The 13,160-nt window shown below is 46.5% G+C and overlaps 1 pseudogene; it reads right to left on the reverse strand.

Annotated features, from left to right (window-relative positions):
- Positions 1 to 4,186: 4,186 nt before the first annotated feature.
- Positions 4,187 to 12,273, reverse strand: LOC119965578 (annotated as a pseudogene).
- Positions 12,274 to 13,160: the final 887 nt, after the last annotated feature.

Consider the following 13,160-nt stretch of genomic DNA (forward strand, 5'->3'; position numbering starts at 1 on the left):
ACAGGCATTTGACTGCCTGAAAGCTGTAACCAATGCTCCTATGTTGGAGAATTACAAGGGGCTCTGATCAGATAAAACTAAAGTATCTGATTTTAAAGAGAAATGCCAAGGCTGAGAAAATGGATTGTGCAGGAGACCTTGTCCAAAGAGACTGTCATTCAAGAAGGATTCCAGTTGGAGGAAGAACTAAAATGGACTATGTTATTATAAGTGTTTTTGTTAAAAAAAGAAACATATTCAATCCATATTTCCTAAATGAAAGTGAAAAGGTGAAAAATGAAACCATCTTGAAGTTGATGGTTTATTTCTTTTTCTTGGGGGGAGGTGTCATGTGAGTGTACCTTTAAGAAATGGTGTTTTTCAATAGCTGCAGTAATGTCAGTGTGAGTGGAGCTCAGCTGTCTGCTACAGGATGTGTGGGGTTTCGTTTTGAGAGCTGGATAACTGCAGGAAAAGCAAACAGCTGTACAAGGATCTCTCGGCAATCTAAAGACTGTCTCCAGATCATTTGAGTGATTTCAAAGTAATAACTGCTGTCAGTAGAGAATTTAAACCAGATTGGTGTTAAAAAGGGTCTTTTGTCTTACAGATGTTGCAAAATAATAAAAAATTACAGGTTACTTGTAGAATATTGTATCTGTGGGGAGGATTGGTGTTGATAGTTAAGATGTTTACTGGTTTCATAACTAAACATGGTTTTAATTTTAAAAAGTCTAACACTCTGTTGCACCACACCTGCAAAGTAGGCCCATGTGCTTCCCATAACCACAATTAAAAGTTGTGGGTCAGGTGAACTCCATGATCCACTTTAGAGTTCTCTAAAATCCTGGCCCATAACACTACACCACTTGCATAATCACACTTATTAGACACAGGTTTGATCCTGCTATATCACTACATGCCTGGTAATCATATACACTTCATGTGGACCAGTGCTGAAGATTCAATCCTGCTGGTTTAATGTACTTCCTTAACGAGACCACAGAGCCCAAGAACGTCGTCCCTCGTACAGAAGTAGGCAACTTGCTTTCTTGAGTCTGTACTGACCTTCTGAAAGAGCACCACATCTAGGCCCACTGCCCCACCATAACTGCAGATCTGTGGACACTAAGGGGCAATTTAGCATGGCCAAACCACCTAACCTGCACAGATTGTTCCAAATTCTGGGTCCCCCAAATGGGAGAATTACTGATGCCGAGAAAAGGCTGTACAATATTCTAACCTCAGCTCACAAGAAAATCATCAGCTCCTAGATCAGCAACAAATATCCTTCAATACAAAACTGACATCAAATACTTCTGTAATTCCTGACATCCGTGATTCATTCCATAAAGTCTGGGGACTCATATCTTATCTGTCTTGGTTCCTGTTGGGTTTACCATGAGCCATGTTGTGAGCCTCAATCCTGCAATACATAAAATGTGTGGCCTGAACAGATATCCTTTTGTACTTAGATGGCCTTATCCTCCTTAATCTGTTTTTGGATTGACCCAGTATCAAAACTGCAGGTCTTGTTTGTTTCTATATTTACAATAATTTTTCTGTGTTTATGTATGAAACTATTTAAATCCAAATAAAAATTGAAACAATCATCTGCAGAAGATCAAGTCCAACAATCTGATCCAGAGCAGGTATAATTGTCACTAGCAAAAAGCATACGACATGCCAAACCCTACCCACCAGAATAATTTTAATTCAAGTAACTTTGAAAAGTTCAAGTCCAATGCAGAATCTATACTTAAGAGGAGGATAAAACCTTCCAACAAGGCAGCAAATGTCACCCCCACACCAGAAGAACATCAACTCACATTTCCCATGACAAGCAGAAAGGCAGCTATTCACTCACCTGTAAATTGACCCTGTGTCCTGGCAGTCACCTCTCATGGCAAAGGCAGACCAGGAACTTTGTGCAACAACCAGACAAAACAACTTGCTCTATTCCCCTTCCTCGCTGGAAGGAGATTATATTAGGAATCCTGTCACCCTTGCCCCGCCTACCTGGTGGCCAGAATGCCTCTGATTGGCCGATTCCCTGCTGGATCCAATAAAAGTATTTGAAAAGACCTCCCCCCTGTCATTGGGACATTTGCAGCTTCCCAATTGGTTAATTGGCCTTTCCCTCGATTGGGATCTTTGAATTTCTCTCTACTTAGAGAGTTACTCAATTTCTGAATGAAACATGTGTAATGGGTAGGTGTGGTATAGTGGTATTGTCACTGGACTCGTAAACAAGAAATTCAGATAATACTCTGAGGAACCAGGTTCAAATCCCTCCACTACAGATGGTGAAACTTAAATTCAATTAAAAATTTGGAATTAAAAATCAAATTATGACCATGAATCAATTGTTGTAAAAACCCATCTGGTTCACTAATGTTCTTAAGGGAAAGAAATTTGCTGTCCTTACCTGGTCTGGCCTACATGTGACTCCAGACCCACAGCAATGTGGTTAATTATTAACTGCCCCTCAAGTGTAATTAGGAACGGGCAATAAATGCTGGCACAGCCAGCAATGCCCATGTCCCAATAACAAATATCAAATAATTTTATTTCTGACCTTACTCTGAAATATCCAGACATTTAATGTTATGGGATATTTTGCTTTGAATTAGTGACAGTCTTGTGATGTAATTAGCTTGATTACACTTTAAATTACAATTAGTTAATTTAAAATTAATTTAATTCATTCATCTCATGAAGTGTAATTTATATTCTGATGTTGTATTTAGCAAGTGCAGGGGGGGGGGGGGGGGGAAATCAGCGGAGGCATCAGCAAAGGACAAAAGGGCAGGTTGGAGCTTAAGAAAGCAGTTAGGAGAGAAAAGAGGGGATATGAGAAATACCTGACTGATAAAAGTCGGGAAAATCCCAAGATATTCTATTAGTAGATCAATAGGAAGGGAAAGAGTGGTACCCATTAGGGACCAAGTGGGCAATCTGTTGCAATCCATTGGTGGAGCCAGAGGACATTGATAAGATGTTGAACAAATACTTCACATCTGTCTTCACCCAAGATAACGAGGAAGTTGGTACAAACTCCAGGAGAGAGACTGAGTGGCTAGTGAGCAAATTGTCGTAGTGAGTGACAAGGTAGCGGGGATGTTGACAGGCTTAAAAATGGACAAATCTCCAGGTAGTGATGAATTGTGTCCCAGGATGCTGTGGGAAATGAGGAAGGAGATTGCAGGGTTACATCTTCTCTGGCCACAGGAAAGTTGCCGGAGGACTGGAGAACAATTTAATGTTCTTCCACTATTTAAAAAATTTACCATGTCAGTGGTAGGAAATCTATTAGAGGAAATTCTGAAAGAGAGAATCTATCTCCACTTGGAGAGGCAAGGTTTGATCAGGAATAGTCAGCATGGCTTTGTCAGAGGGTGGTAATGCCTAACAAATATGACTACATTTTTTTGAGGAGGTGACCAGGTATGTAGATGAAGGTTGTACAGTTGATGTATTTTATATGGATTTCAGCAGTTAGGAAGGCAAATGCAATGTTCGCATTCACGTCAAGAGGTCATAAGGGGCAGCACGGTAGCATTGTGGATAGCACAATGGCTTCACAGCTCCAGGGTCCCAGGTTCGATTCCTGCTTGGGTCACTGTCTGTGCGGAGTCTGCACATCCTCCCCGTGTGTGCGTGGGTTTCCTTCGGGTGCTCCGGCTTCCTCCCACAGTCCAAAGATGTGCAGGTCAGGTGGATTGGCCATGATAAATTGCCTTGGTGTCCAAAATTGCCCTTAGTGTCCAAAATTGCCGTCAATGTGTTGGGTGGGGTCACTGGGCTGTGGGGATAGGGTGGAGGTGTTGACCTTGGGTAGGGTGCTCTTTCCAAGAGCTGGTGCAGACTCGATGGTTGGCTTCCTTCTGCACTGTAAATTCTATGAAATCTATGAATAATGGATGTACTTCTGAGGCTGCATAAGGCTCTGGTCAGACCCCATTTGGAGTTTTGTGAGCAATTTTGGGCCCCATATCAAAGGAAAGATGTGCTGGCCTTGTAAAGGGTCCAGAGGAGGTTCACAAGAATGATTCCTGGAATGAAGAACTTGTCATCTGAGGAACAGTTGAGGACTCTTGGTCTGTACTCATTGGAGTTTAGAAGGATTAGGGGGAATCTTAATGAAACTTACAAGATACTGAGAGGCCTGGATAGAGTGGACGTGGAGAGGATGTTTCCACTTGTAGGAAAAACTAGAACCCGAGAGCACAATCTCAGACTAAAGGGACGATCCTTTAAAACAGAAATGAGGAGGAATTTCTTCAGCCGGAGGGTGGTGAATCTGTGGAACTCTTTTCCGCAGAAGGCTGTGGAGGCCAAATCGCTGAGTGTCTTTCAGATCGAGATAAATAGGTTCTTGATTAATAACGGGATCAAGGGTTATGGGGAGAAGGCAGGCAGAATGGGGGTGAGAAAAATATCAGTCATGACTGAATGGCAGAGCAGACTGAATGGCCTAATTCTGCTCCTAAGTCTTATGGTTTTATATCTATTACATATATCATAGAACAGTACAGAACAGGCCCTTCGGCCCTCAATGTTGTGCCGAACAATGATCACCCTACTTTAAACCCACGTAACCCGTATACCCATAACCCAACAATCCCCCCATTAACCTTACACTACGGGCAATTTAGCATGGCCAATCCACCTAACCCGCACATCTTTGGACTGTGGGAGGAAACCGGAGCACCCGGAGGAAACCCACGCACACACAGGGAGGACGTGCAGACTCCACACAGACAGTGACCCAGCCGGGAATCGAACCTGGGACCCTGAAGCTGTGAAGCATTGATGCTAACCACCATGCTACCGTGAGGCCCTATATCCTTTCAGAATTTTCTCTGCTGAAGAGGGTCAGTCCTTGAAGAAATCAGGGAATTCTTGATATGGTAAATAACAAAGCAATATGAACAACTCAATCTTAAATTTTATTGGGACATTTGGTGGTAATATCTTACCTCAGCATTACATTCAACGAGTTACACTAAAAGGTTATTTTACTGAAGGTTGAACAGAAAGCAATTTGAAATATTTACAAAGCATCTGGAACAGAATGAAGAAATTCTGAGGCTTGCCAATGGCATTGGACTTGCCTTTACAAATTGACACCCTTCCCCATTTCTCTTTTACATTCAATTTAGTAGAAACAAAATCAGGGTGGCTTATATAATGGACGGCAAATAGACATTGGCTGATTTACAATGGAGGAGAAATGAAAATTGCTTATTGTCACGAGTAGGCTTCAATGAAGTTACTGTGAAAAGCCCCTAGTCGCCATATTCCGGCGCCTGTCCAGGGAGGCTAGTACGGGAATCGAACCATGCTGCTGGCCTGCTTGGTTTGCTTTAAAAGCCAGCGATTTAGCCCAGTGAGCTAAACCAGCCCCTGAAAGTGTACACCAATCATTATTCTCACTGAGCTGCAGAAGAATATTTCCTCACACTGCTAGCACCAGAACCTCCCTAACCCCTCTTCTCTGCTCAAGATTCATGTCTGAAGAGGTTTGGCCCCTAAAGTTTGGCAAAAGAATATGGAGGCCCAACATCAGTGTCTACAGTAAACAATCTCATGCATTTTCACATGCATGGGGTGCAGGTGGCCAGGGACTGGGGGACTCTTCACAAACATAATTTCACCAGACTTGTAGATCAGATGGAGGAGGAGTTCAAGAGGTGGGACATGCTGCCATTGTCATTGGCGGTGAGGGTGCAGTCCGTCAAAATGACAGTGCTTCCGAGGTTCTTGTTCCTCTTTCAGTGCCTGCCCATCTTTATCCCCAGGGCCTTCTTTAGGAGAGTGACTAGCAGTATTTTGAGCTTTGTGTGGGCACATGGGACTCCGAGAGTGAAGAGGGTGTTCCTGGAGCGAGGGAGGGATAGAGGCGGGCTGGCACTGCCCAACCCTTTGGGGTACTATTGGGCGGCCAATGTGTCAATGGTGCGTAAATGGGTGATGGAGGGGGGAGGGGCGGCGTGGAAAAGAATGGAGATGGCGTCATGTAGAGGTACGAGCCTGGGTGCCATGGTAACAGCGCCGTTGCCGCTCTCCCCTAAGAGGTTTACCACGAGCCCGGTGGTGGCGGCGACCCTAAGAATCTGGGGACAGTGGAGACGGCATAGGGGGGAAACAGGGAGCTCGATGGAGGCTCCATTGGGTGGCAATCATCGGTTCATCCCGGGGAACAAGGATGGGGGATTTAGGGGGTGGCAAAGGGCGGGCATCAGTAAATTGAGGGACCTGTTTATTGGCAGGAGGTTTGCGGGCCTGGGGGAACTGGAAGATAACTTTGGGCTTCCCCAAGGGAACATGTTCAGATACTTACAGGTAAAGGCGTTTGCTAGACGACAGGTAGAGGGATTCCCTTTGCTGCCTTCGCGGGGGACAATGGACAGAGTGCTTTCGGGGGTGTGGGTCGGAGAGGGGAAGGTGTCTGACATCTATAAGGTAATGCAGGAGGTGGAGGAGTCGTCAGTGGAGGAGCTGAAGGCTAAATGGGAGGAGGAACTCGGGAAGCAGATAGAGTATGGGACTTGGGCGGATGCCTTGGAGAGAGTCAACTCTTCCTCCTCATGTGCGAGGCTTAGCCTCATCCAATTTAAGGTGCTGCACCGGGCCCACATGTCCGGTACTAGGATGAGTAGGTTCTTTGGGGGTGAGGACAGGTGCACCAGATGTTCGGGGAGTCCAGCGAACCACGCCCATATGTTCTGGGCATGCCCAGCACTGGAAGAATTCTGGAAGGGGGTGGCGGGGACGGTGTCGAGGGTGGTTGGATCCAGGGTCAAACCAGGATGGGGACTCGCGATTTTTGGAGTTGCGGTAGAGTCGGGAGTGCAGGAGGCGAAAGAGGCCGGTGTCCTGGCCTTTGCGTCCCTAGTAGCCCAGCGAAGGATCTTGCTGCAGTGGAAGGATGCGAGGCCCCCAAGTGTGGAGACCTGGATCAGTGACATGGCGGGATTTATAAAATTGGAAAGGGTCAAATTTGCCCTGAGAGGATCAATACAAGGGTTCTATAAATGATGGCAGCCTTTTCTGGACTTCCTGGCTCAAAGATAGCAGCAGCAACCCGGGGAGGGTGGGGGGGGGTTCCTTATTGTAGTTTCTATTATGTAACTTAATATTGTGTTAATTTGCGTTGTTGTTAATATGCATTGTTGTTCATGGAGGTGGGGCGAATGTTTATGATTGTTAATATTATTGTTATTTTTGGTATTTTATTATGGTTCGTTGTTGTTGTATAAATTCAAAATTTTTCAATAAAAATTATTTTTAAAAAAGAAATCAAATTCCTTGGCGACCACATTTCACAGTTCGGTGTGCAGCCAGATGCAGAAAAGGTGTCGGCGATCAACGCCATGAAGACCCCGGAGGACAAGAAGGCGGTGCTCCGCTTCCTAGGGATGGTCAACTTCCTTGGGAAGTTTATCCCCAAATCTTGCATCACACACCACAGCTCTCCACCATCTCATTAAAATAACTACGGACTTCCAGTAGCTCCCCGCTCATGAGCAAGAGTGGCGTGAGCTCAGGGCGAAACCCACCGAGGCCCCAGTGCTGGCGTTTTTCAACCCTGCCAAGGAGACGAAAATATCCACCGACATGAACCAGGCTGGCAGTGGGGCAGTGTTCCTCCAGCGGGATGACTCCTCCTCCTGGGCCCCACTCGCATGTGCCTCTAGAGCCATGACACCCACTGAGCAACGATACGCTCAGATTGAAAAAGAATGCCTAGGCCTCCTCACAGGGATCGGCAAGTTCCATGATTATGTGTATGGCCTCCCCAAATTCACGGTCGAGACGGACCACGGGCCATTGGTCCACATCATCCAAAAATACCTCAATGACATGATGCCACTGCTACAATGTATCCTTCTCAAACTCCGTCGCTACGATTTTGACCTGGTGTACACCCCGGGTAAAGAGCTCATTATGGCCGATGCAATCTCCAGATCTATCACCACACCATGTGAGCAGACTGACTTTGCCTGTCAAATAGATGCGCAGGTGGAATTCTGTACCTCCAACTTTCCGGCCACTGATGAAAGGGTCGTGCAAGTTCGTCAGGAGACGGCCAGGGATCCTTTACTCCAGCGGGTCATGCGACATCTCACGGATGGTTGGCAAAAGGGGCAGCGCCCCCAGTTTTATAATGTAAAGGACGATCTAACCGTGGTAAACGGCATACTGATGAAGCTGGACAGAATTGTGATCCCACAGAGAATGCGAGTGTTGGTCCTCGGCCAAATCCACGAGGGTCACCTGGGGGTCGCAAAGTGTCGCCGTCGAGCCCGAGAGGCAGTATATTGGCCAGGCATTAGCCAAGATATCGCCAACACGGTCCTCAATTGCCTAACGTGTCAAAGGTTCCAGCCGGCTCAGCCTAAAGAGACTCTACAGCCGCATGAAATGGTGACCTCCCCATGGTCCACAGTTGGTGTTGACCTGTTCCATGCCAAGGGCCGAAACTATGTCCTCCTAATGGACTACTTTTCCAACTAGCCCGAGGTGGTCTAACTGACTGACCTCACCTCAGCAACAGTAATCAAGGCATGCAAGGAGACTTTTGCCCGGCATGGCATCCCATTCACAGTGATGAGTGACAACGGCCCCTGCTTCTTCAGCCAGGAGTGGACAGATTTTGCCCGGCTGTACAATTTTCGGCATGTCACATCAAGCCCCCACTACCCCCAGTCGAATGGGAAAGCTGAAAAAGGGGTCCACATCGTTAAAAGACTGTTGTGCAAAGCTGCTGACTCGGGTTCTGATTTCAACCTGGCGCTGTTAGCCTACAAGGTGATTCCTTTGTCCACAGGGCTGTCCCCAGCGCAGCTCCTAATGAACTGGACACTGTGAACGAAGGTACCGGCTACCCACATTACGGACCTTGACAACTTCCCGGTCCTGCAGAGGATGCAACAGTCTCGGGCCCAATGCAAGTCGGGGTATGACGCCCATGCCACAGATCTCCCTGCTCTGGTCCCTGCTGACCGAGTTCGTGTTCAGTTACCTGACGATGGCCGTTCTGCCACAGCTGTGGTGGTCAAGCAAGTGGCCCCCAGATCATTCCTCATTCGCATGCCTGATGGTTCCTTTCTTTGGCGTAATAAGCGGGCACTGTGTCGACTTCCGCGTCCGCCACCTATCCGTGATGTCCCGCCTCGCATGCTGGTTCCTCAGGACGCGCCCTTCCATGAGGCCACCGATCTGCCAGTTATTCTACCGACATCTACATTGGAGGCAGTTCCGCCCGTTCAAGTGCAGGGTCCCCTGACCCACCCTTGAGGCGGTCAACCAGAATTCGTCGCCCGCCACAGAGACTGAATTTATAGACTGAATGTTGCATTACCTTGTTATCTCATTGTTTACACATCTGTACATATCATTTTTTTTCTCATGTGTTATCTGCCCTCTATCTGCACTAGACACCTTCCCATGTAAATACGTTAGCATACTCTGTATATAGTCAGGCTCCTGTACATACACACTCACTATTTATTAACCTGAACACATTAAAAAAAAAGGGGGATGCCATAATATACATCCAGGTATATGATGGTGTGCAGACAGGCAGTGATTGACACACAGCATGACCAGTGAACACACAGAACACAGCAGCCAATCAACAGACAGGACACAACCACTATAAAGCCAGAGGGCATTAGTTTTCCCGCTCTCTCGGGATCCAGCCTCTGAGACAGTCAGAGCACGTGAGCAGCAGCTAAAACAAGGACCATGTGGTAGTAAGATAGTCTGGTCAGGTTAGCCTCAGGTCTCCAGTCAAGTCAGCATAGTGTCAACCCACAGTTAGAACATAAGAACATAAGAACATAAGAAATAGGAGCAGGAGTAGGCCATCTGGCCCCTCGAGCCTGCTCCGCCATTCAATGAGATCATGGCTGATCTTTTGTGGACTCAGCTCCACTTTACCACCCGAACACCATAACCCTTAATCCCTTTATTCTTCAAAAAACTATCTATCTTTACCTTAAAAACATTTAATGAAGGAGCCTCAACTGCTTCACTGGGCAAGGAATTCCATAGATTCACAACCCTTTGGGTGAAGAAGTTCCTCCTAAACTCAGTCCTAAATCTACTTCCTCTTATTTTGAAGCTATGTCCCCTAGTTCTGCTTTCACCCGCCAGTGGAAACAACCTGCCCGCATCTATCCTATCTATTCCCTTCATAATTTTAAATGTTTCTATAAGATCCCCCCTCATCCTTCTAAATTCCAACGAGTACAGTCCCAGTCTACTCAACCTCTCCTCATAATCCAACCCCTTCAACTCTGGGATTAACCTAGTGAATCTCCTCTGCACACCCTCCAGCGCCAGTATGTCCTTTCTCAAGTAAGGAGACCAAAACTGAACACAACACTCCAGGTGTGGCCTCACTAACACCTTATACAATTGCAACATAACCTCCCTAGTCTTAAACTCCATCCCTCTAGCAATGAAGGACAACATTTCATTTGCCTTCTTAATCACCTGTTGCACCTGCAAACCAACTTTATGTGACTCATGCACTAGCACACCCAGGTCTCTCTGCACAGCAGCATGCTTTAATATTTTATCGTTTAAATAATAATCCCGTTTGCTGTTATTCCTACCAAAATGGATAACCTCACATTTGTCAACATTGTATTCCATCTGCCAGACCCTAGCCCATTCACTTAACCTATCCAAATCCCTCTGCAGACTTCCAGTATCCTCTGCACTTTTCGCTTTACCACTCATCTTAGTGTCATCTGCAAACTTGGACACATTGCCCTTGGCCCCCAACTCCAAATCATCTATGTACATTGTGAACAATTGTGGGCCCAACACGGATCCCTCAGGGACACCACTAGCTACTGATTGCCAACCAGAGAAACACCCATTTATCCCAACTCTTTGCTTTCTATTAATTAACCAATCCTCTATCCATGCTACTACTTTACCCTTAATGCCATGCATCTTTATCTTATGCAGTAAAAGCATGTATTATAGTTAAATGTTCAATAAAATCGAGTTGCATTTCTTCAAGTGTTGGAAGCCTGTCTCTCTCACTGCTGCAGTAAACGCAGTCCTCGTAGACCCAGCTTACCCAACACATCAATTATCACTGATAAAACCAGGCATAAGGTGAGGGATGGAATCATCGGGTGTAGAAACAGCAAAAACAATGAATGTCAAGTGATCCACAAAGGCACAATGTTAATAGCGCACAGAAGCTTTTGACAGCTCAGTGTTGACCATGGACAGGGATAAACTCTCATAACTGTCTGAGGCCCCACCACAGAGACACCTGTACAGCATGGCCTTCACTTCCTTTTGGAAGTTGCTGTTCAGGAAACCATAGATGATCGGGTTGACACAGGTGGACAGCATGGCTGTCAGGTGACAGAGGGAGAAGATCAGGTTATGGTGACAAATGGAGATGGCCTCCTGGTCCCAATCGAAGATGGTGTTGAAGATGGTGAGCGGCAGCCAGCAAAAGCTAAAGGCTGCAACTATAGATGCCAACATGACGTTGATCCTCCGACTGTGGCTGACCCTGTGGTTTCCATCCCTAGCCCGGTCCACCATCTCCCGGCGCCTTTGGAGTCACAGAAAGATCCAGAAATAGCAAATCAGCATCAGGAGGAGTGGCAAGCAATACTGAAAAACTAAGAGTCAGGTGGTATAGGCTAGCTTCTGTCGTTCCGAAGACCAGTGCTCAATACAAGCAGCATGGTCCTCAAACATGTCCAGGAGAAAGGAAACATTTGCGTAGGGCACGTTGGTCAAGATGTTGAAGGACACAAAGGGCAAAGAGATTAAACATTCCACCAACCAGCTGATAGCTCTTACACTTGGCTTCCAGCCAGTAGGGTTGATGATTAGCTGGTGTCTCTCCAAAGCAATTAGGGCCAAGGACAGGATGGACACAGTGACTGACATGCACTGAACAAATGGGATCAACTTGCAAAGTGCATCCCCAAGGATCCAATGGTCCATCATGGTGTAGATCACTGTCACTGGTAGGCATATGGTGGAGATGAGGATGTCAGAACACGACAGATTGGCAATCAAGATGTTGGTCACATTGCGCATTTCCTTCTGCCTGATGATGACCAGAACCAGGCACACGTTGCCGATCACACCCACTGCCATCACTGCACTGTACGCCACGACGAGGAAAGTGGTGCTACTCACTGAGTCAGAGCAGAACTGGAACTGCTCCGCCAGCAGTGAAACATTGGGCTGGGAGACAGGATGGAATTTCATGGAATAGTTGAAGTTCTGATCCATTCTTCAATGGACTGGCCGGCTTTGCCTCACTGTTGTCTGTTGTCCAAGATGCAAGTTCTTGGACTGTTGTCCAAGATGCAAGTTCTCAGCAAGCCTTAGTCGTACGAAGATGGTACGAAGTGGCAAGGTTTAGAGGAGATGTACGAGGTAAGTTTTTTTACACAGAGGGTAGGGGTTCCTGGAACTCGCTGCCGGAGGAGGTGGTGGAAGCAGGGACAATAGTGACATTTGGGGGACATCTTGACAAATACATGAATAGGATGGGAATAGAGAGATACGGAACCCGTAAGTGTAGAAGATTTTAGTTTAGTGGGCAGTGTTACCTTCTTTGCTTTGGGATGAACCACAAGCTGTTTCTTATATCGACCAAATGACCACATAACCAATATGTTAGCTCAAAAACCCAGTTTATTCATAACACAAAACTTGTATCTCTATGCAATAACACATGAGGCTCCGTACTAAACTACGACTAAGGTGACCGTTACTTAACTTCGAGTGACCGGCACTGTGCGAGATAAGGCCATTATCCGGGTCCACGTGGTCAGTTTGGAAGTTGTTGGGTTCGTCTCAGCTGGGCTCGTCCTTCAGGAATGGTCGCGGGTCCGTGAACTTGGTTGTTCTGCTGCAGTTGGTCGCACACAGGCCAGTTCCAAAGGAGATCGATCTCTAGTGTACAGGGCTTTTTATCATTCATCCTTTTCATACCTTTTTGGGCGGTTCTTACTCCAGGTCCAATGGATCAATAGGGTTTTCGATCACCCTCATCGATCTCAGCCAATTATGGGGCGGATACCTCAACAGCTGGGCGGGTCCTAGCTATCATTGTCCCAGGCACATAGGCCTTTCCAAATAAGGGGGTGGGGGTGGTGCCGGTTAGTCTGCTA

This window comes from Scyliorhinus canicula, chromosome 5, assembly GCF_902713615.1.
Source record: "Scyliorhinus canicula chromosome 5, sScyCan1.1, whole genome shotgun sequence".
NCBI classification, from domain to species: Eukaryota; Metazoa; Chordata; class Chondrichthyes; order Carcharhiniformes; family Scyliorhinidae; genus Scyliorhinus; species Scyliorhinus canicula.